Source organism: Cupressus sempervirens, chromosome 6 (assembly GCF_028749045.1).
Source record: "Cupressus sempervirens isolate cs-2001-9-10 chromosome 6, ASM2874904v1, whole genome shotgun sequence".
NCBI classification, from domain to species: Eukaryota; Viridiplantae; Streptophyta; class Pinopsida; order Cupressales; family Cupressaceae; genus Cupressus; species Cupressus sempervirens.
In genome coordinates, this window is record NC_143123.1 from 92,655,766 (window position 1) to 92,681,041 (window position 25,276).

The window sequence follows — 25,276 nt, forward strand, 5'->3', positions numbered from 1 at the left end:
CTCTATAACATTTGGATTTGGAACTAAAACAAACATCTCATGTGTTTGGCTTGAGTGCTTTTACATGCTTTCATAGATTCACACTTCATTTGGTGCTCTACAATTGGATCTAGATTTGCTTTCACACATCTTTGTTTCACATAGTAATTAGGCCCTATGAACACTATTTGGGAGATCTTGAGAGACTAAGCTTGATTCACTTGCTTTACATGCGAAGCTCCTTTTGATAACGGATCCCCTTATAAGTAGGGAAGGATATTTGTCATTATCTCACTATTTCACTTGGATTTGTCCTCAACATCCATTAGTACTTTCTCTTTTGAGATTGGTGGTGTTTGTTGTTAAATTTTTCAAAAAGCTGGTGAGGTGATTTCAAATTAGCGTGTCAAAGAATCTTGTTTGCTATGTTTGGGTGAGGTGAAGAGGCTAGAGGAGTATGCTCTGTTCCCTTTTGAGCACATCAGAAACTTGGAACCCTTGAATCCAAACCAAGTCTCCATGTGGTACAACTTTGTGAGTCTTCCTTGATTTGAGAGGGTTAAACCATAGTGGACATTCCCTTTATTGGGTCAACCACATGGATGGTACCTCAAGTGATAATAGCCATTTTTGACATGGTAGTAGCAACTGCTATATAAATGTCCTTGTGGGAGAAATCCCCACGAGTGTAGTCTTTTATTGGGTTGTCAGATCTCCTTAGTATCTTTGATTGATTGAATTCTTAGAATATGTCAAAACCTTGGTGCGTTGAGATTGGATTTTGCCCACTCTAGATTGCAAAATCTGTAGAGTTGACCATTACTAAGAACCATAGTGCTACCAACATTTTGTTTTCTAGGACTATGTGTGTAATTGGAAAACATTTTGAGAACATACATAGTAGTGGTTCTAGGGATTAGATTCATACTATGACACTATTCTTGTTCATGCACAAGGTTGCTTTGTCCCTTGCCCATTGCTTGTAGACGTTTGCTTGAAATCCTTGATTGCTATTCTTTGTGCTTGATTATTATTTATAAATCTGAACTTTATCTTGGTTAAAAAAGGACAATTCATCATTCATCATTCATCATTTGGACTCTAGGGTAACCATGTTTTTGTCATTCCTGAGTTGATTTGACCATTGTGGACCCAATCTTGAGCATCTAAACTTGTTGTCACTTTGGATCCTTGCATCATAGCTATCTTTGAGTTACTAAGTCTTGTCTTATCTTATCACCAACATCAAAACTTGCAAAGTTAGAGATTTCCCTAGTGGAGAAAGTTTCTTTGGGATTCTTTGATTTCATCCTTGGATTGTGGGTATTCACTTGTCTAAACATATCAATTTATCTCATATTATTACATTTTATTATAGAACATTATAACTCTTGGACAATTTCACAATTGTGAGACCAATAGTGGCATATTGTGTTAACCAATCGTGAGACCTCTATTGGCTAATTAAGTTAATGAGAGTGATAGACAATTACATTATTACACCTTATTAATTGGACAAGTGATTACTTTACTACCCAAGAGTGATACCAATGCTTCTTGGAGTCTTCTTATTTACTAGTGTTTTCCCTCTCATACCGGTTACAACTAGGTTTCAAGTGAGTCACGGTAAACAACCTCAAGTCAACTTTGGTCAATTATCCTTAGTTCCAACTTGTCAAAAACGTAAAGGAAAAGAACCTATCTTTGATCAAACACCTAAGGAAAAATGGAAATTGAGTTTACTCCTCCTAGCAATCTTAGTAAATTGAACATACCTAGGACCTCTTCACTTTTTGAGCAAGACATGTTATTCACTAGAAGCAAAGATAAAAGCATGGATGACATGATAAATGATAGATTATTGAGACAACATGGGGTTAAACCTTTGGGATCTTGCATAACTCATGAAAATATTGATGGAACTACCTCAGGAAATGATTTTTTTGGAGGAAATCAATGCTACTTTCCATTTCTTGCTCCTCCTAGATTATCACCTAAATCTTCTCACCCAATGGATGATAAAATTAGACAAGATGAATTGGAAAAGATAGCATACTTGGAGAAGCAAGAGAAACAAGTAGCACAACAAATCAAAGCAAGTTTTGCTAGGTTTCAAGAATTTCTCAACAAAACTCCAAGAACCCCTAATGGTCAGTTTAGTAAAGCGAGTATGTAATGCCCCACCAAGGGATCCAAAAGAATTAACCTAAATTTTACTAAGTCTAACAACTACCACATCCACATGAAAGAATAATTAAAGAGTCCAATGTCCATATAATACATTTGTTCCAAATGCCTATTCGGAATGCTCAATGATCCACTATACATGTCATAGGGTATGAAAGACATAAAAGAATATACATATGTGAAATAAAGTACATCATCTCATTCTAATCCATGACGCAAGTGTAGTAAGGAAAACACATTTCTACATGATACCACATCATAGAAGATATAAACATCCATCATAAAAGATAACCATAAATCATAACACATAATTATCTAAGTGCACGGTTCCTTCCAATCGTAAATAGCATCATTAGACCATCATGGGCCCTAGCCATCCCTCCGTGCGTAACATCCCAAGCCACCAAAGAGATCATCGGTACTATAGTAATAGGAATGTCACTCCTAAACATACTACAACATATGCATAAAGAAGTCTAATCATGCAAAATAAAGTATAAGATGATTCTATAAGCAAATAACATCATCTATCACTTGATAATCATCAATATAAAGAATCATGTTAGCAAATATCATCCATCATAATGATCCATGAATAGAATGAAGATAAATACCAACAAAGAATGCTCCAGCCATGGTGACTATGGATGGATCTCCAAATGGTAAGAGTGAAAATGCACTACCACCCGACCATGTGGAACCTAAATGGCCCACTCCCACCACAATGAGGAGATAGTCTCAAGTCCCAAACAAGATATCAAAACACATAACACATATACTCTCTAAGTCTGGAAATCCTAAAAGTATACTAACTCAAAGGTTCCAACACATAGATTGACATCTACACCCAGAGGCACAACAAAGACATGTAGGAAACCTACTATGTAAGCAGGAAAGTTTCATCGCACGAATCACACTAGAGTTACCTTGGTAGTCTCTCAATAGAATTCGGCCCCCTAGTGATCCCTATGTGGCCACTAGTATCCTCTCATACTGATGAGGCATACTATAGAATGCAAGGTCGCAACCAAGCATTCTCTCTACTCCCATCCCAGTTTGTACTAGCACTCGAGGCATGGGTGAGAACATACAATTATCTTATTAGGTTAATTTTAATCCCCATTTAGTGTAAATGTTTTCACTTATTAAATAACTTACAATGAGTTACCCTGGTAGCCACTTAGGGCCCCGACCCCCATTGCAAGCCACTTTTCGACACTACAAGTAGATAACCTACCCTAGGCTCAATAAATCACAAATAAAAAAATCACCTCAGTCCTGAACAAGCAACTAGAGAAATACCAAAAGATAATTCATAATAAGAACATCAAATCTCTATGAGCAAATGAAAAGCATCCATTGATAATCATGACCACAATAGTTCTCTATTGGCAACTGAAGGTATCAATGATAATCATAATATCCATCAATCCTCATCGAGCAACCATATAGTATTCCAAAACAAATCTCAATATCTATATCAATGATAAATCACAACATCAATCAATTCTCAACAAGCAACCGGAAGGAATCTCAAAACAAATAATACTGATCGAAGACTCCAAAATGGTCGAGTCAAACATGTCACAACATGACATCATCAAGATCAAAATGAACACTTCAGTCCCATCAAGGTGATTGGAAAGTAATCCAAGTATAACTGATCGATGACTCAAAAATGGTTAAGTCAAGTGTCTCATACACATATAACTTAGCTTCACACAAGAAGACTAATGAACATCAACACACAACAAATAAAAACATCTCATAGAGCATACCATCACATAACCATGGTTGGGTTTAGAAAGATCGAGATCAAATAACATCAACATGACATCACATCTCATAACCCCCAAGCCTCTGGTAACAACCTAAGACTGGTCAACAATCTAGTCAACCCCAAAACTCAAAAACCAAAACAATATATATACATTAGTGTAAGTTTCATGTTTGGGTTTAGCCTTGAATACACAATATCACTTTATAGTAAAGTTCCAATTTTCACTTTAGTGTGAGTTTTCAAATTTAAAGAGGCACATCTTATTTGATATAGTTTAACCCTTTCATTTCAACAAATAGAATACAAAATTGCCCCAATCAAATTCCCAAAATAATAAAGATGCAAATACATGTTTCACTTTTCTCTTGAAGTCACATGGTTATGCCAGGGATGAGGTTTCAGTTTTCTTTTCAAGTAAATTTTAAGTGCATAAGATTCTTCGTTAAGTCTCTAAGTCAACCCATCTATCTCTTCAGATAAAACATAGAATTATCCCTCCATTATTTGGAAACAATTTTCTAAAATAATAAGAAGATAATTATTTACTTATATAAATCATTAGACTACTCCCCATTAACTTATAATAAAATCATTCATATGACTTACTAATGTCAATTTAAATAAAACTTCTCTAATTCTAAGAGCGTCTTTCATTATTCAAGTTATTAGAATATTGCTTATTGACTTTTAAATAATTAATTTACAAACTTCCTTAAAACACTCTTCAAGGAAATCATTTATTAAAATAATCTTCATTGATTCAATCTCGTGAATTTCATTCAACCATAATCCAAACCATTGACATTCGAATAGTAATTTATTAATAATAATGCATAGCAAATTACATTAAAGGTGAATCTATAGTACCTGTCTCACCATTATTCAAATTATTGGAATAATATTTATCAATTTTATAATTTCCTTTAAATACTCTAGGGACAATCATTCATCTAAACTAATCTTTATTGATTTCAACTATATAATTGCCAACTTCATCAACTCCATTCATGACTCAATATTTAGATAACTCCGTAAGCCAATTAATCTTTATATTGCATTTAAAATTAAGTTAATTAACAACTAATTATCAAGTTTATCATTAATAAACTTCAATCAACTAATTTCTAATTAAAAGAATATTAACTGCAAATCCATGTTAAAATCTCCTTTCTTTTAATATTAATTAACTTTTTAAATTAATAATTTATATTAACATTGTTAATAGAATAATTATATTTTATTACACATTAATATATACTATTGATTGACCTTCGATGGATAAACCTCACACAGACCCGGTGTAAATTTGTCATCATTTCCCCCGAAATAATCAATAGCTATAAAGACAGTGTCCCCGGTGCTGAAGAAATCAGATTCCCATGAGTCATAGCCCCACCATCCACGTCAACTTAATAATCAAATGAAGACATGTCTGATCTATGCTTAAATGAAAAGTCACCATGTAACCTAAAGAACTAAAATATCAGACAAGAGATAGGGCTTAAATACAGTTGATAACAGCAAAGGTCAATTGACTAGATTGGAATCTAATTCCTTTGAAGGATTAATTAAATCTCATATACTATGTTGAAACTCAAATCCCTGACCTGAAAAATTCACAGTCAAAGCTAACCTGAAAACTCCTAATCCTCTGCAGAGATTGATGCTATGCAAAACCTCCATTAGATGAACATTTTTACGTTTCTTCCCAGACAATCAAAAACCCTAATGCATTTGATATCTGGCGAACAGTGTCATGCACATTTATAAACATAAGTTAAGCTTTAATTATAAACAAATCAGACAACAAAAGCAAAAAATGTATAAAGCAATTTACATATCGCTGACATCATTATGTTATGCGATTTAAATTGCTGATGATAGCATGAGAGGCCGTGCCTGCAACTCGGCGTAGGGTAGACAACATATATTAATGTTTATATATATATATATATATATATATAATTAAATAACAACCATTATTAAAACCTTATAATATAATTTTAAACACATATTATATTAACAATATAATATAATACCCACAACATAATTTTAAACCACATCATAAACTTTAATTAAAATAAATCCCTCTACGATTTTTATGAATCATTGCACTTGGTAATACAATGCCCACCCATTAAAGGGTGCTGCCGTGGCAGAGCACAGCGAGCAGTGTGCTTATTTTCATGCCCATTGCACTCCCGATATTGAAGGCTACGAATCTTTAAATGAGCCAAACGCACAAGAAAAGCTTTGTGGTTTGATAGTCAATTTGTAGATGAAGATCGAAATGGAACACTATGCTATGTAATCACCCATTTATAGAGTGGTGAATAGGTTTTGTTCAAATCATGTATTCAAAGTCATAACATCAGTAGGATGGTGAAATTCTCAGTATGTTGTCTCAGCGCTGAATTGATCGTGCCCACGCAAACCCTAATGTTAAGTACTCACATCTCTATTCAAATTAATAGATTCATAACCAAATTGTTATCCCACCTGCTTAACTATTTGAAGCCAAGCATATATATAGATAGGGCCTGTCGTGCAGCTTGCCTTACTTTGTTTAAGATATTGTTATATATATATATATGGTGGACATAATGAGCAATATGGCTGGCTAGTTATAGAAGGCCATGCGGTCTTTCTTAGAAAGGACCACTGCTTATGTGCCGCCTGCAGTCAATCGTGAAGTACAGTGTGCATAGTCCACTCATGGCAATAGTCGTTAAATGCCTTCATCCTAGTACTGCTACAATTTTTGCAGCATGGGTTTATTAAGGTCAAGGCAATGAGACAAGTGGGGTGCGGTGATATAACCCCGCCACCCCAAAGCTATAAAAAATATATAGATATTTTAATTATTTTATTTTTAATTAAACTTTTAAAATGACAGCCTTCTACATATCTAATATAAGAATACATTTTCTTTAAGATAGATTCTTATTTAATATATAACAATCCAATACCTCCCCCTTCTATAAAAGATTAAAATTTATTTTATATATATATTTGTAACAAAATTTGCAATTGTAGTCTAATAGGCGAATCACTATTAATTATTCAAATTTTCAATTATCAATTCATTCTCAAATCAACCCTTCCCAAGTTTAATTCTCAATGCCATTTTAATTCGAACCCAAACTCGATTCAAAACTTAATTTCTTGTATTAATGAAACTAGGGTCTTCTAATTGGGTTTTCTCTTTGATTTTTTTGCTCACAGATAGAATCAACATGCATATCAATGTTTCCATCATAACAATCGTTCATCACAAGGACTATCGAAGTATTCATCTAGCAAACACGATGAAGACAGGAAGAGAGAGAGCATAATAAAATATGCAAAAATAATCACAAGTGCCTACCTGTACATTGATGCTGATTCGCTACGCCTCAAAAAATTGTATAGAAATCCCTTCTTGGACACTGATGCTAATTCACTATATCTCAAAAAATCGTAGAGAAGCTCCTCCTTTTAGATCCCTCTCCTATCCAGAAATCCCTTCCTTCTCTGACATTCACAATTCCTCCAAGAACTGAATCCCCTAGTGACTAGATGTGCTTGTAGAAGCATATGAGCTTGTCAAAGCATATGAGGTTTTGAAGCATATGAGGATGTAGAAGCATACTAGGAGAGCCTGTATATAAGGGCCTCTAAGATGCATCTAGAATGTGTCTAGAAAGAACTAGGAGATAAGCATGACAACTAAGCACATAACTTCCATGATAAGAAGATGAACATGATGAGGTTTCTAGAATGTTGTAGACACCATGTGCTCAAATAATATGCCAACTCCTAAGTGTAGACAACATGTGCATACTTAGAGTGCAAGCTCCTATGTTGTCAACATGACAACTCCCAAGAGCTCGCATACACCTATGTGAATAAATATTAAAATAATGCACATTAATTTATTTAATATTCAATTTATTTATTTTTATTAGTTTATTAATTTTAAATCTCTTGCACTCGTCATGTGGTCATGACATTTTAATAAATTAATTTCTTTTCCATTTTTAAATTTATTTTTGAAATTTAATTGATAAAATATATAATAATATTATTTAGCATTTATTTAAAAATGAACTCTAAATATGTTATTATTAAATTAAATAAATATTGTCACGTTCCAAATTTAAACTTATAACTTTTATCTTCAAATTTAATTCTTCTTATTTAATTAATTTCCTAATTAATTAAATAAAATAAATATTAAAATATCATATTAATTTTCTATTAAATTAAACCATTAATTAAATCTTTTAATTAGGCTTAATTAATAGATAATTCATCGAGAAAGAGTTCGGCAATGATAGCAAAATGCAAACTAGGGCATGCACTATAGAGTATGTATACGGAAGCCCAAGCTAGAAAAATGGCTAAATATATGGTTGAACAAATGGTTAATGATATTCTTTCTTAGAGAGGTAATGTTTCTCCACCTCCTATATCTCCTAGAGGTGACAAGGAGAGATATCTTCTACAAGAAAAAAAAGCTTACATGAATGCATTCATACAACATGAGGTAGAAAAGAAAGCTCATGAAATAACACGTTAGAAACTTTTTCTTGGTGGTGGTAATGGTTCTCCACCTCCTTCTCCTCCTCTAAGAGTTACTAGACATATGCCACCTTCACAATCTTCTAAGGGAAATAGGAGACAACCATCTCCTCCTCCTAGATATCAACAAAGGAAAATGTCTCCTCCAAGGAATTCACAACAACACCCTCAATTTACTACACATGGTTTTGGTGTGGATTATGATTTATTAGAGCCAGACCTAGAATTTCACAAGTACATGGATCAATACATTCAGATTAATAAGGATAAATACTTCATGGATTTAATCAAAAAAGGTTTTGAAGTATCTTATGATTTTGATGTGAATAAGAATATTAAGAGATAAAATCCTTTATTTCAAGAACAAATTGAGAAAAATATGAAGATGTTAATGGATAAAATTACACCTAAGAATCCATTTTCTCTATAGAGTGTTTGTCCTCTACCTTTTGAGAGGAGCATTCTAGAGGTTGAATTCCCTAAGAAAATAAAATTTCCTCATTATGATGGGAATGGAGACCCTAGTGATCATGTGAGATAGTTTAATGTTTTGAGCTTGGAATTTGCACATAAAGATGCTTATCTTATGAGATTGTTCCCTAGGAGTTTAAAGGGTTAGGCTATGGAATGGTTCACTAAGATTACTCCCCCACTTAAGAATTTTGAGGACCTTGTTCAAAAATTTATTCAACACTTCTCTTACAATGTTCAAAAACCAGTTTCTTTGTTGGATTTATGCAACCTCAAACAAGATCAAGGAGAACCCTTTGTTACCTTTTTGCAAAGATGAAGAAATTTATGTTCTCATTGCTCTAGAGAAATTCTAGAAAAAGAGAAAATTGATATACTTGTGAGTAATTTGGTTCCTAAATTGAGAAATGAAATTGGCAAATGGGTGTTTGAGACTTTTCATAATATGGTAGAAATAACTTTTCGTATTGAATATGTTTTGAAGAATCAAGGAATTATCAAGCATAATAGAAACAAGAATAACAACAACAATGGAAATAAGAATATGAGTACTTCTTATAAAGGGAATCAATGTATGGTTAATGATGGTATAGTCGATGCACCTAAGTCTTATGTCCAAGCATTTTACAGGTTATCAGATAGTGTTCATGCTATGAAACTTCAAGCATCTTCTCAGAAAAATAATATAGATAATTCTAGATACAATTATAGAAATCCTCAAGAGAGAAGAAATTTTACAAAGATTGGTAGACCTTATGAGGATGTTTTGGAAGAGTTAGTTGATAGCAAGCTACTAACTTTGATTGAGAATTGGAAATCACCTCCTATGAAGGGTCCACGTTGGGATGATAATGCCTATTGTAAATATCATTAGAGTAAAACTGGTCATACTACAAAAAATTGTCAAAGGTTAAAACATGATATACAAAATTTGATTGATAATGGAAAGTTAGTAATTGATGGTGCCAATCATGCTACTAATAATGATCATCAAGCTTATAAGGATCCATTTCCTAAGCATGAAAATGGTGAGTCATCTAAGAATGGGAAAGCTCAAGTGAATTATACTTATTCTAATCAAAATTATGGATAATCTAATGCAGAAAATGTTATCAACATGGTTACAATTAAGGAAAATGATAAGGATTTGAATCATCCACATAATCTTGCCTTACATATTGAAGTCATGATTTGTAGAACTCTTGTTAGACGTGTGTTGATAGATGGGGGTGCTCGGTTGAATATTTGTCCTTTCAACATACTTGAAAAGTTGGGATATTCAGAACAAGATATTGACACTAGATAGAAGGTTACCATTAGAGCTTATGATGGTAGTGAAAGACAATCTAAAGGATTGGTTGTTTTACCTATTTAGATTGAGCTAGTTGAGAGAGATATTCTATTTCATGTGGTTGATACTAGTACCCTTTCTTATAACATTTTATTGGGTAGACCTTGGATACATGAAATGAAAGCCGTTCCTTCCACATATCATCAGTGTGTTACATTTTCACATAATGAAATTGAGATGTGTATTTCAGGAGTTAATACTTTGGCTATCAATAATATTTTAGTAGAATCACATATGCCTTTGGATAGAGTTTCAAATGAGATGGTTGAAGAACCTATAGAATGTGTGATAGAATCTAAGACACTTAATAGTGAAATGGAGGGATGTGAGGTTGTTTCTTTGGTTGAACCTTTACTTCCTATGGAAGAAGTGGAAGAAGGAACTGTTTTTAGAGATTGGATTTATGAAGAAAAAAATGATGATGGACCCATCTTTGATGTTTATGATGATGATGATGATGAGGAAATGTATATACTTGATCAACAATATATATGTGATGATTTGATCCCTTTTACTAATATTCTTTGGGGAGATGGACATGGTTCAGTTAATGAAGCTTCTTCTTCAAAAATTCAAAATGATTTAGACATACAAAACAATGATGAAAGAGCATATTCAAATAAGTATGAATTGGATTTATCTTTAGAGCCTTCTATAGTTGATTTGGGTATTGATGTGATTCATGCTTATGATTCTCAACCTAGTACAATTAATGAGATTTCACACTCACATATTTCTCATGAGCTGGATTCTCTAGTTATTAGACAACTTTGTGATTCAAGAGAAATTGAGAGGAACTTGATAGACTCTGATTCTATAGTTGCCAGCAAGGATGTTATTCATATTTACAATATTGAGCCTTTAGAGGATGAGGTTCCATCATTGAGAGTTACTCTTAATGGATTAGTGACAAATGAAGATTATAGAGTTATGAGATTACAAGAACTTGAGTTACTTGATTAGAAGAGAAAAACTGCTTTTGATCACATGAGATTTTATCAGAAAAGATTGTCTAAGACTTATGACAAGAAAGTTTTCCCTAGAGAGTTTTTACTGGGAGACCTTGTTTTGCATTAGAATCCTAAGAATCAGAAAAATAGAGATCAAAAAGGAAAATTTGAGCCTAATTGGTTGGGTCCTTTTATTAGTATAACTACTTTTGGATTGGGTGCCTATTTGTTGTCTACACCTGAGGGATATTAGCTCCCTAATCTTATTGATGTGCTTCATTTGAAAAAGTTCTATCCCCGATGTCCATTCTTGCGAGGGGCATCTATACATATTTAAGGGTCCTAAAAAAATACAAAAAAACTGATATATTCCAAAAATACAAAAAAAAATTATAAAAGAAAAAAGAAAAGAAATGGTATTTTTCAATATCAACAACAGTGTTCCTTAAATATCTTAAACACCAAAATAGTGTTTTTTAACACTACCCTTAGGGTCTTGTCTTGATTATGATGCTTTAGTTTATACTTAATGTTGAGTTATGCTTTGATCTTTCTTTGTATGATGATTGTTCATTTCTATATATACATTTTTACTGCACTATATTTGTATGTTTTTTTAATTCCCTTCCTAGTCATTTTTGCAGTAGGGGCATGTGGTTTATTTCTATTTTTATGAGTGATTTGATTAGTATTGATGAGTCTCTCTATGGTTTTCTCCAAGATGCATAGCTAGAGAACTCTGGACCATGAGACTCATTTTTGGTTGATTTCTTGCTTGTGTGGTTTTGATGTCAAGACTCGCAGTGTTTCTCAACACTGTCGATCCCATTCATATCATCATAGTTAGTCACCAATGATTGTGGGAAGCTTTCAATAACATTCATACCTTCAGATTACTTTTGTGATTAGTGATGATTGTGTGGTCTTTCCGATAGAGGTACATTCATATCTTCATGGTTTAGACCAATGAAGGTTGTGTAGCTCGGTTCGATGATTAAAAGTAGGATCTTAATCTTGGCTAAAATGAGTAAGTGCATTGAATGGATAGAAGCATCATATGGACATGAACATGCATTTTATCCCCTTATTTTTTTGAAGGTTTTTATTTGTTTTTTTACCTTTTGGAGGTCTCCATCATTTCTTTGCTATCAACTTTGATCACGATTGTACTTCTTAGTACACATCACTTGTTCGTGATCTCAATCAAAATGGCATATCTTGCATAGTTGATGGTTTTTGAGGCATTTTCCCTCTTCTTCTTTCCCTCTTCTTGTCTTTCATTTGCCCCCTTCTTTCTTTTGATTTGGGGCATGCTTTTTCATGCTTAATGATTTAACCTTGGTTTCTTGATCTATATCTTGCTTATCTTTCATCATGAACCTTTTTCTGATTTGATCATATCTATCTTGTTCTTGCTTAGCCTTTCCTTCATTTTGATTTTGATCCCGAGGGGGTAAGAACACTCTATTGAGCTTCATTGTTTGCAAAGTTGATTCAAAATCTACTCATCCTTTTTTGCCTAGCTTGGGGTAGATGATTATTGTACCTAGGGCAAGTCAATGCATGATTTTGCATTTTTTGGGTGTTGATATTTGTCTTTTTCCTTATATATATTTCATGAATTTTATAGTTGCTAAAAACTCTTTGGGTAGACCTAAAATTATAAGACTCGTAGCGACATATTACGTTCCACACACTATAAGACCCCAGATGGCATGTTGAGGGAACAAGATTTGGATGCTTAATCTTTATATATTTTTGACATAAATCAATCTTTATACACACTCTATTTTATAGTTCTTTGACTTAATGTGCTTGTCATGTATGTGGACGCACATTAGTCAAAGAGGGGCAAATGTATGCACCCTAAAATGGTCACCTTAACTATTTGCCCTGGTTTCATAATTTATCTCAAGCTTGAATCGATATTTACATCACCATTTCCTTTGATCAAATTAAATTATTTGAATTATTTATTTAATCATTATTATTTTACATCAATTTCCTTGATTAAATTGGAGTTAATTTATTTAATTAATTTTAAATAAATGGTTGGATCATCTTGATTTTTGTATTATTTAATTAAAGGAATTTGCTTCCTTTTAATTAAATAAAACCCCCTTCTCACTTAATTCTATGTGCAACAATTCTTATTTTAAAAGAAATAATTAAATAAATGTCACACACTTTATTTTATAAGAAAAGGGATTATTTTACATTTAAACTAAATAAAAACACCCCTCATCTTATAATTTTTATGGAGTTTTACACTCCGCATCTCTTAATTAAATGCTACTTGCACATTCTCTTATGTGGGTTACACCTTTTCATTTAATTTTCATTTTCCCTCCAATTTGGGAATGCCTCCTGGCTTTGGTATATAAGGAGACCTCCTTCCTTCATTTTAAGAGAGGCAAATTTTATTATCACCATTATTTTGGAGCTTTCATGTGATTTCCTTGAAGAGGCAAATTTTATTATCACCATTATTTTGGAGCTTTCATGCAATTTCCTTGAAGGGGAAATTTTATTATCACCATTATTTGGAGCTTTCATGTGATTTCCTTGAAGGGGCAATTTTATTATCACCATTAATTGAAGCTTTCATGCGATTTTCTTGAGGACTTAGAGCATTCTTACATGTTCATGATCATTTGAATCTTCTATTCATTGGATGTACTTGTGAAGACCAAGGCTAATGTTCATATGAGAGCCACTACTACAAACCTTTGAAGGTCTTTGCACATTGATGATAGGAAGCTATTAGTCGATTCTTGAGATCTTGCTATTTCATGTTGTTATTTTGAAGTATTTAAAGTATAAGGATTCATAGAAGTTTTTTTGCATATTTGTCCACATTTTTCACACACACCCATCATTTTGCCACCATTCCCACTATTTCTTATGAACACATTTATGATGGGCATCATTTGCTATTGCAAAGAATACTCCTACAATTACACATTATCAATATTTTCTCCTCATAATCACATCAATAGCGATAATTTGCAAAGGGAAAAGTCACTTTATCAAATCAACAGTGTCAAACGTGTTAGAATAGTGCAAGACATTTGAACTAGATCCAACCATTCCACTACCTTACTATGATAGTTTGAGTGTTAGTCTTGGTCACTGTTAAGTTGATATGCTAGGGCTCTAAAAAAGTAAATTTCATTTGGTAGCGTTTGCACAATTCTCATTTGCAATCAATTCTATTGAGTTATAATTTCTTTTTGGCTTTTCTCCTCATTTTTTCTTCACCCAACAAGATGCTTAATTGAGATTTCGTGTCTTCTTCTTTGGTAGGCATTTCGGATTGAAAAAGAGATAGTTTTGATAAAAGTTTTCTTTAAGGTATACTTTTGATAGATAATGAGATGTATAATTCAAACTTACATATAAGCCATAAGAATTTTATTTCAAAATAGAATAATGTTAAGTTCATATATATTTTATTGGTCTCAACCTCTAAATAAGCTATTGAATATTTTCATGTGTATTCCTAGAAAATACAAATGTGATCAATTGTAAAATTCATTTAGATGTAACCCTGCATAATATAACTCTGGAAAATTAAGCTTTAGAAAATAAAGATAATAAAACTACCTTTTGAGGTGTAGGCAAAAAATGGATAACTACTTATATGCCCTTGGCATAGTGTGAGGCATTGAGAAGCATGCAATAAGATGTCTATGATATATAGACATGATTTTACTTGACACCGATTGATATAGTTTCCAAGGTTTATCATGTTCACATGCATGTTAGGTTAAATGAGGCATTCCCACAATTTATTTATTTTTTAATCTCTAATATTCAACAACCTCATTTTATATGAACACAATTGGCATAAAAAGAATAAAAAAATATAGTACTTTCTAAATTCTAATATTTATTTAAACTACTATAAATCAGTAAGTAGATGAAAATATTCATAAAAACTAAATAATTAAAAATAAATTAAAATTTATTTCATTTTTATTAATTAATTTGTTTTAAAAGATTTATAATAATAATAATAAGTGTTATACTTTTATATAAGATTAATTTCTCAATTTTTATTGTTACTTTAAAAAGTTTATTATTCATAATTTTATCAATTCATAATTTTTATTTACTTTGAAAAATATTCTAATTTCTTTATATAATACAGAATGAAGACAACTACTATAGTGTGTGCTCTCTATAGTTTTGTAGCAGCATTGTAAAACATACATATAAGCCTCTTGTGACTTAAATTTGCTACTTGTCATAGTTAAAATTGATATTAAAACATGTTTTTTTTACAATTTATAATATTAGTTGAAATAGATAAAACAAAATCATAAACCTAGAACTATTTATGAAATAGATTCAATTTTAAATTTTGGGAAGTTATTTGAATTCATCATGTTATTATGTTAAATTGTATTATGAATAAAGTCTTATAATTATAATTTCATGATGTCATTGTGTAATTCTATATTTTTATTGATTTTATATCTTAGTTATAATGAACCTTTTCTTTCAACATCTTTACAAACAAAAAAACTAAATACTTTTGAAATTCATCTAGTATTATCTGTTGGTATATGACTTATCTATTGGTATATGGCTAATAGGGGTGCAAGCAATTATTTTCCTATTAGTATATTATTTCTTCTCGTAGGCCGAAACATATTTGTGCAACATTAATATCTCCAAGAACTTTGAATACATATGTTTGCTCACATTCTACATTTTATAGAATGTTAGGTTTTCTTTTCCATTCTGGTACAAGAAAGTTTTTTAGTATGATTGTAGTTGTATTTTTTTTATTGATATAAAAAATTATTAAAATTATTAAAATATTATATATATATATATATGTTCCTTAGCTAAATCAAGTTTTAATCATTTCAGTTATAAGATTATTTATTTATTAATATATTTAAACAGTTTAATAATTAATTGATTTTTTAACAAAGTTTATAATGATCTTAGGAAAAAGTATGTTACAAAATTACATGATAATTGTTTGATATGATGTCTATTTTGATTTTAAAAATATATTTTTTTTCATTTTTGAGAAAATTAAAAGACTCATTACATTTCATCCCTTAAAAGGTGTAAGAGAGCTTTCACCTACATGCTATGTTTAAATGGAAGACCAAATATCTTTTACAATAGTATAAATTTATAATTATTTATGTATTTCCATCTTAGAAAATTAAATAGTTTTCAAAATAATAAAAATACTTACATTCAATCTTTTAGAAATAAAATAAAGATTGACCATTTCAACAAGAAGAAAGCCTCTCAAAATCTTGAATTTTTTCAATATGAAAAAAATTGTAGTATTATATGTTTTTCTTATTTAAATTTCATTTTATGTTGATTATTCTTTGATATCTTACATTCAAGACAATTAAAATTTCTTAGAAATTTGTATAATTTTATTAAATTTATTATAGTCAATCTATTATTATATTAATATCTAATACAAATTTCTCTAAGCTAAGCACATTTTAACACCAGACACCTTTTATAGAAATGATGTTTGTGTACCACTATAGAGATAGAATGATGTATGACAAGTTATGTGACTAAATTTTCTTTTGAAGAAAATGATTTTTTAAATTGTAATAGAAATAGATATAACTTTCTTTATTACAACTAAAATAGGGTTATACATACTATTTTTTCGTAATGAAATTTTCATAAGACTTTCTTAAATGAAAACTACATTTTGTAGAAAAGATAGCCACTCAACAAAATCCAATACAGACAAATCCCATATCTAACACCAATAGAAAAATCCCATATCTAATGACAATGGAAGCCATCTAGTATAAACGATGAGTATTGCCAAAGGGCCAAAGCCTATCAATTTATAGTGGGTTTTATTTAGTATCGTAGGCATATCAAGCTTGGCTAGAATGAAAAAAGATGAGAGGGTAATTTTTTTATAAAAAAATTATATGGTTGTAGAATACCTGACTTGGAATTTGTAAAAATGTGGAGGTGCTTAGATTAGGCAAATAGTTTTTGTATGTCATAGTTCGTACTTGAAGAACAACCTTGCTTCCTAGAACTTATTCTTTACTACCAAATCCATATACCTGTTCATTTATGGAGTGAAATGATTCTTCCAGTCACCCACTTCACCTTTCCAAAAATAATATCAAGATTACTTATTTGAGCATTTTTGAAATTTCATCTGTCATTTGTGTTAATTGGCTATCTATTCAAAGAATTTATTCTTTTGTCAAATAAGATTGCCCCAGGAAATCAAAGTCTTTTTGATGTGAGATAGAATTTTCCTTCATATCTTCATTAGTCAAAAACAATTTGTTTCTCTAATCCCAAAAGCCCAAGGCATAATCAACAAAAGGATCATAGAGAGAGGTACAATTAATGAAAGAGTCAAAGTATATTTCCTTGGAAATTGGAGATGTAGATCTGCCATTGAAAATCACTTGCAGTGCAGGAAGGTATTTCCATTAGGAAACAAAAGTGTGCTTGGGATTTTGGGCAATATAAATGATTCACCAGCCTAAAGATGTGATTCAATTAGCTGGAAGAGCAGAGTAAGGAAGATGGGAATTTCTAAAATTACAGTAGAGGTATTTGGCATTGGTCATGAATTGAAGTATTTTTCTATGTTGGGCATCAACTTGTGGGCATTCTTTCCCTCCAATACATATTCCTTGGTTTCATTCATAATGCTGGCAATGATAGATTTCCACCAGGTGGTTCTTGTTTTCATTCAAGAGCACACAAATACATCATCCTCTTGTGCTTTGAATCAAACTCTTAGCACATTTCTGTTATTCCTCCCACAATTGTGTTGACATAGAAGAAACCATCATGTTCAACAAGTTTAATTACATATGCACTTGCTAGTCTTCCACTGGGTGAAGGGAAGGCTAAGGTTGTAAACATGTTGAAATAGAGGTTGTTGATTGCATTAAGACATAAGCGATACGATAAGAGACCTAATGATAACAAAGAGGGGCTTTATCTCTTAATATAAGCACACACATATTATTATTCATAAATGACGCCTTCAATACTGCACAACATCATTCATAAATTTGATAGGAATTTTGTTTTTTGTAATTATTTTGAACCAAATTTGAATATGTTACTAGTACAATACTTCACTGATGAATTGATAGCCATTAATGTTCCCTTGATGACAAGGACAACTATGATTTTGATATTGATCAATGTAGTTAATGCTTTGATTTGTTCATAATAAAAAGCCTTGATTCGTTCCCTTTTCTATAAATCATGGGTCGATGATGTGCAAATAAGCCAAATAGCAGCGATTTACTTGTCCCACCATGTATAGATGCAGAGCTTGGTGATCTGAATAGGTTGTTTACCGATCTTCCAAACAAGCTGCCTGAAAATCCACCAATTAGAATTATTGTTTCTGACATTGAATCGACTTAATTTCACGTTGATTGTGTTTCATGCATTCATGTGTCTACTTTGTGTTTTCATGCACAAATGTGATTAACTTAATACAAGTGTTTTGTATTTTCATGCATTAAGATGTATACTCCATAAATCTCAGTAAGGACCCTCCTTGTATGTAATTATAAAATATGAATTCTCTATTAAAACTGTTATAAGAGATTTAAATGGATTTGAAGTAATGTTTATATTGTGAATGTCCTAATGAAACTTAGAATAGCTGATATATCCATGTTTTAATACTTAGTGATTCAATGACTACTACATTATCTCAACTGTTAAAACATTAAAATTTCACTAACGATGATATGAAGCATTTTCACCTAAAGATAAGGGTGTTGATTTGATACCTCGATGATTAAGTTTAATGCTTCAGATAGTTCAGTATTTTTTAATTGGTGTTGTTATAATGATTAGGTGTATGCATGCCTAATGGTGATTATTCTAGTACTTCAATCTGAATTAATGAATAAGTTATGTTATATGGATTATGTGATTTAGATGATTAAATGTGGGTAGAAATGAATTAAATAGTTGATTTTATGAAACATTCATGTTCTGATTTATGTAACTATCTAGATAAGTTTTTAATATATATGCATGTGATTTTCTTGAGCTACTGATGTGTACAGGATATTTAACCTAGAAATCTAATGGAAAGATGAAACTAAACCCATTTTTATTTATGCTAACTTGCATTGTCTTTTTTTGAAGGTTGTTATATAGTCTTAAAATTCTCCTAGCTTTTGTTGGTTTCTATTAAGTCTTTAAGGCCTAAAAACATTAAATTTAAGTATCCTAGGGGTAAGGGTATGGGTTGGGAGTACTTTCCACCCCCTTAGCCTCTTAGGTTGACTTTTAGGGTCACTCAAAAACCCTACTTTTGGTTGATTACGAAAATTGATTTGTCTCTTTCATGAGTTGGTGACTCAAACTCCACCTTGGGGTTACCTAAAGTCTACTTGAGTTAGGATCATATTTAAATGCATTTTGGAGAAGTTTTGGGTTGTTACTGAAATGTCCCTTTTTTGATTTTTCATGGTATTTGAAGCCTCAAATCAGATCTTTAAAATCAAACAACTAATATCCCAAAGATCCACCAAATTCCTCAAGAAACCCCAAATCGGGTATGCTGAAAATAGTGCTAAAAGCTTCACAACTTCACAAATTATTAATAAATCTGAAAATGGAAAATTTTAAAGAACTTTTAGCAGCATAACAGCCTACAAATTGACATTTTCAGATCCGTATAGCCTTTACACAACAACTCAAAAATGTAGGACAAAAACTATGCTCATCGAGCTCCCGAAATAGCACAAAATATGCCCGGAAACACCACAAAAACACTAATAATCTATCTCAGAAGTTTAATCACGTCCCAATACATATATTCAGCTTTATTTTAACATTTAAAAGTCTGATATATAGCAGCAACCCAAACTGATATGAAATACTCAATTGAAAACACCAAACTCATACAAAAACACACCCAAAAACCCACAAATCTGCACTGTTTAGCACAAAGGCAAACTCTGTATGAGCATGCACATGGAATGGCTTCAAAATCCCATTCTTAGACTTCTTGAAAACCTATAAAATCCCATTCTTGGGTCTCCTTCTCCACAGGTTTGGCAGCCTCTGAAGAACAACAGAGAAAATGAGCAAAAATCAAGTTCTGGAATGAGCCCAAAATGCCTCCAAACCCCCTTAAAAGAGGGCATAACCCTAACTCACGTCCAAGAGGGGTTAATAAAATATAATTTAATAATAATTTTTATTTATTAGTCCATTGGTTTCCAAAGATTAGCCCCTTTTGCTGAAACTTCAACCTTTTGGAGCTTGCCTGCCTTAGCAAAGTTTATTATTTTTTAAATTATTTGAAAAGGGGACATGACAAGTCCTCCCCTCCCAAATATTGCTTGTCCTCAATCAATGAAGGTTGGGATTCTCAAGAATATGTGCTCCTTCCCAAGTTGCATCCTCTAGTGGTAATCCTTTCCACTTGACCAAATGCTCTATGACGCTCCTGTTTCTCAATCTTTTCTCTCTTGTATCCAAAATCTCTTATGGTATCAAAACTAATTTCCCTTCATCATCAAGAGGTGGTAATTCTGTAGATACTATGGTTTGCTGGGCTAGAACCTTCTTTAGGCAAGATACATGGAAAATATTATGTATTTTGCTGTTTGGTGGGAGCTCCAATTCATAAGCTACCTCTCCTACCTTCTTGATGATTTTATAAGGCCCATAGAACCTTGGCTTGAGTTTCTCTGCCCCACTCCTCTTCAAGGTGCTTTGCTTATATGGTTGCAACCTAACAAATACCAAATCTCCCACCTCAAAAGATCTTTCAATCCTTTTCCTGTCAGCATATATCTTTTGTTGGTTCTGTGCATGTTGTAGGTTATCCTTGAGGGACCTTATTATGTCTTGGATTTTCTTGATGAAATCACTTGCTGCGGGTACTCTGCTATCGAAAAGTATTAGATCAACAAAGGAAAGGGCATCATAACCATAAAGAGCATGAAAAGGAGGCATACCAATAGACATGTGATGAGATGTATTGTAACAATACTCCCCTAGGTGTAACCATTTCACCCAAGCATGTTGTTGATTTGAAACATAGTTCCTCAAATATCCCTCTATCCATTTATTAACTATCTCTGTTTGTCCATCTGTTTGAGGGTGATAGCTAGTACTGGGAGTGAGTTCAGTTCCTGCCAAATGAAAGAGCTCCTTCCAAAAAGAGCTGAGGAATCTACTGTCCCGGTCACTAACAATGTTTCTAGGCAAACCATGTAATCTAAAAATTTCCTTGAAGAACAATTCGGCCACTTGTGATGCCTTGAAATCAGATGTGATAGGAAAGAAATGTGCATACTTAGTTAGTCTATCTACCACCACATATATGCAATCCTTACCTTGAACCTTGGGCAACCCAGTGATGAAGTCCATGGAAATACTTTCCCATTTTTGTTCAGGAATAGGAAGTGGCTGCAACAACCATGCAGGAAAATTTTGCTCACTCTTGCTTTGTTGGCATACCATACATTCCTTAATGTGTTTAAGGACATCCTCCTTCATACCCTTCCATGAAAACCACTCTTGAATTTGCCTGTATGTCTTGAAGTATCCTTGATGACCAGCCAAAGGTGTGTCATGAAAGGCCCTCAATATCCTCTCCTTAGTTTTTGATCCTAGCACTAGGAAGATCCTGTTCTTGTAATAAATCAATTCATCAACAACCTTGTACCTGTTATCATCCACTAACTTATCCAAAATCTTTGTGGCAACAAAATCTTTAGCATACTCTAAAATTATGGAGACTTTCCAATCAGCAGAGATAGATGATAAAGAACACAAAGTGAGCTTTCTTGAGAGAGCATCAACAACCACATTATTCTTTCCTTTCATGTATTCAATATCAAAATCATGAGCTTGCAATTTGCTTACCCATTTTTGTTGATGATCATTCAAATCCCTTTGGTTCAAGAAGAACCTGAGGCTATTATGGTCTGTCTTTACAATGAATCTCCCACATACCAAATATTGTCTAAACTTATGAAGTGCATGCATGATTGCCAACATTTCCTTATCATAGATGGAGTAACCTTTCTCTGATTGATTTAATTTTCTACTCTCAAATGCTATTGGATGTCCCCTTTGAGTTAGAACAGCCCCTATACCTTCTCCAGAAGCATCACATTCAACAACAAAAGGTAAAGAGAAATATGGAATTGCAAGCACAGGGCATGAACTCATTACCTCCTTAAGCTTATCAAATGTTTTTTGTGCCTCTTCTGTCCAAAAAAAAGCTCCTTACTTTGTCAAATCAGTCAAGGGGGAAGCAAGCTGAGAAAATCCCTTGGCAAATCTCCTATAGTAGCTACACAACCCCAAGAAACCTCTCAACTGTGTAAGATTAGTGGGTGGAGGCCAATCCAAAATTGCCTGGATTTTTTGTTGATCAACATGTACTCCTTTAGAACTTATAATATGTCCCAAATATAGGATCTCTGTCAAACCAAACTCACATTTAGATAGCTTAGCATAGAAGGATTGCTACTCCAAGATTGCCAAAACAGTGTCTATGTGCTTTAGATGCTCTTCCCATGTTTTATTGTATATCAAGATATCATCAAAAAATACCAAAATTTTTTTTTGAAGATGCTGGTTGAATACCTTATTCATACAAAATTGGAATGTTGCAGGTGCATTAGTGAGTCCAAATGGCATAACAAGAAATTCAAAGTGCCCATAGTGACATTTGAAAGCAGTCTTTTCCACATCTTCACTCCTCATTCGGATTTGATGGTACCCTGATCTTAAGTCAATTTTTGAGAAGTATACAACACCATGTAACTCATCAATGAGTTCATCTATGCGTGGTATAGGATACCTATTTTTTATGGTCTTCTTGTTTAGAGCCCTGTAGTCTATACACATTCTCATTGTACCATCCTTTTTCTTTACAAGTACCACAGATGATGCAAATGGACTAGAGCTAGGCCTTATGAATCCCATGTCTAGGAGTTCTTTAATAGTTTTTTTAATTTCTTCCTTATAACCTCTTGGATGGTGGTATGGGGTTGTTAAAACTGGTTTGGCACCCTGTTCTAACTCTATAACATGCTCAAAACCTCTATCTAGTGGTAATCCTGGAGGCAAATCATTGAAAACTATACTATGCTTATCAAGAATATTTTGAATTTCAAAATGGAAATTACCTTGATTCTTTGGAGAGCTTGTTGGTTGGATTATGACTCCTGCTGCCCATGTTACTTGTCCTCTTTGAAAAGTCCTCTCCATCCTCTTTGCAGAGACCGCCTTAGGTGCTCCATTTGATAAACCTCTCAATATGACTTCTTTCCCATTGGAATGAAATTTAAACTCCATAGTTTGATGGTTCATGTAATAGCCTCCGATAGAGTGCAACCATTGAACACCCAATACAAGATCTGTCTCCCCAATACCAACCACATAGAAGTCATCACATAACTCATAATTTCCTAAGGTCATCTTGAGTTGTTTCACCACCCGTGTGCAAGGCATAGTGAATCCATTAGCTACCGTAACATTGAATCCCTCAAAATCTTTTGCTTTAAGCCCTCTTTTCATGACAAATCCCTCATCAATAAAATTGTGAGTTGCCCCACTATCAAGAAGAACTGTCAACCTTTGCCTTGCTAGTACCCCTCGAATTCAAAAGGGATGGTATCTTGGGACTCCCGATAATGTTGCTAAAGTGCCACCCTTGCTGGTTTCTTTTTCTTTCTCTTCTTCTACCTCCTCCTTAGTATCATGAAATTTCTCATGCTCATCTGAATCAGATTCTAAAGCAACTTCAATATAGTGCACTTGACCTTTCCCCAAACATCTGTGTCCTAAAGCCCATGGTTCTCTACAAGTAAAACAAAGCTTTTTCCTTCGTAATTCACTCCTAGTCTCTTCATCCACCTTCTTTTTTGCCACATTTATCACATCTTTTGGTGGTAGTGTTGGGAAAGTCTTTTTCTGAAAATTTCCCTTATGTTGCCAAAGATTTGGGGGTTTTTGATTAGTGATTGATTTCATAGGCATGCAAGTTTCAAGTTGCAAGCTTCTTTTGATAGCTTCTTGTAAGGTTGAGGGTGAGAAAGCCTTAACCAAACCCTTAACAGAATCTTTTAAACCATCAAGAAAAAGATAAACAACCCTCTTTTCACTCATATCAGGTACCATAACAAACACTTTTTGAAACTCTTCTATATACTCATTAACTGATTTGGTTTGCTTCAACTTTGACAATTCTTTAAAGTACTCTTCATCATCCTTGAGGTCAAATCTGTCTATCACTCTTTGACTGAAATAATCAAATGTAGTTACCTGATCATGACCTTGAGTAGTCATTCCATGATGCCACCAATCATAGGCTGCATCTTCCAAGTGTAGACTTGCAAATTGAACAACATCACTCTCCTTCATGGGGTTAAGTGTGAAGAAAGTCTGTAATTTTTGTAGCCATGCTCTAGCTGAAATTTTGTTTGTTCCATCAAAAGTAGGTGCTGTAAAATTGATTATTTTATTTTTGAGCTCTCTTCCACTTATGTCATGCTTCCTCCTATTCTCTTTCTTGGGCATCAAAGTGTTCATCATATCCACATATTCTCTAAAAGGAATCGAACTACGAAAGTCATCATCTAAGCCATTATAAGTAGCTCTTAATGTAATCAAGTTACCTGTAACCTCTTCCATGGGATTAATGGCTGGATTTGGTACCAGTGGCTCATTTGTAGGCAAGAAAATAGTTTTAGTTATTTAGATGGTGTGGATTTCAGATTTCTTGGCTCCTCTAAAGTGCTCCCTTTCTTATTAATAGATGCAACTCCTTGTAGTTTTTCTGTCAATATTCGCAAGGCCTCTCTAGTTTCTACCAAACTATCCGTTGTTTGCTTCTGAGTATTTTGGATCTCTTGAAAAAATTTCTTTGCCATCTCATCTGGATCAGCCATACTTTTCCCTTCCTTGGATTTTGTACTTTTACTTCTAAGTGGAGGTTTGATCAAAATTTCT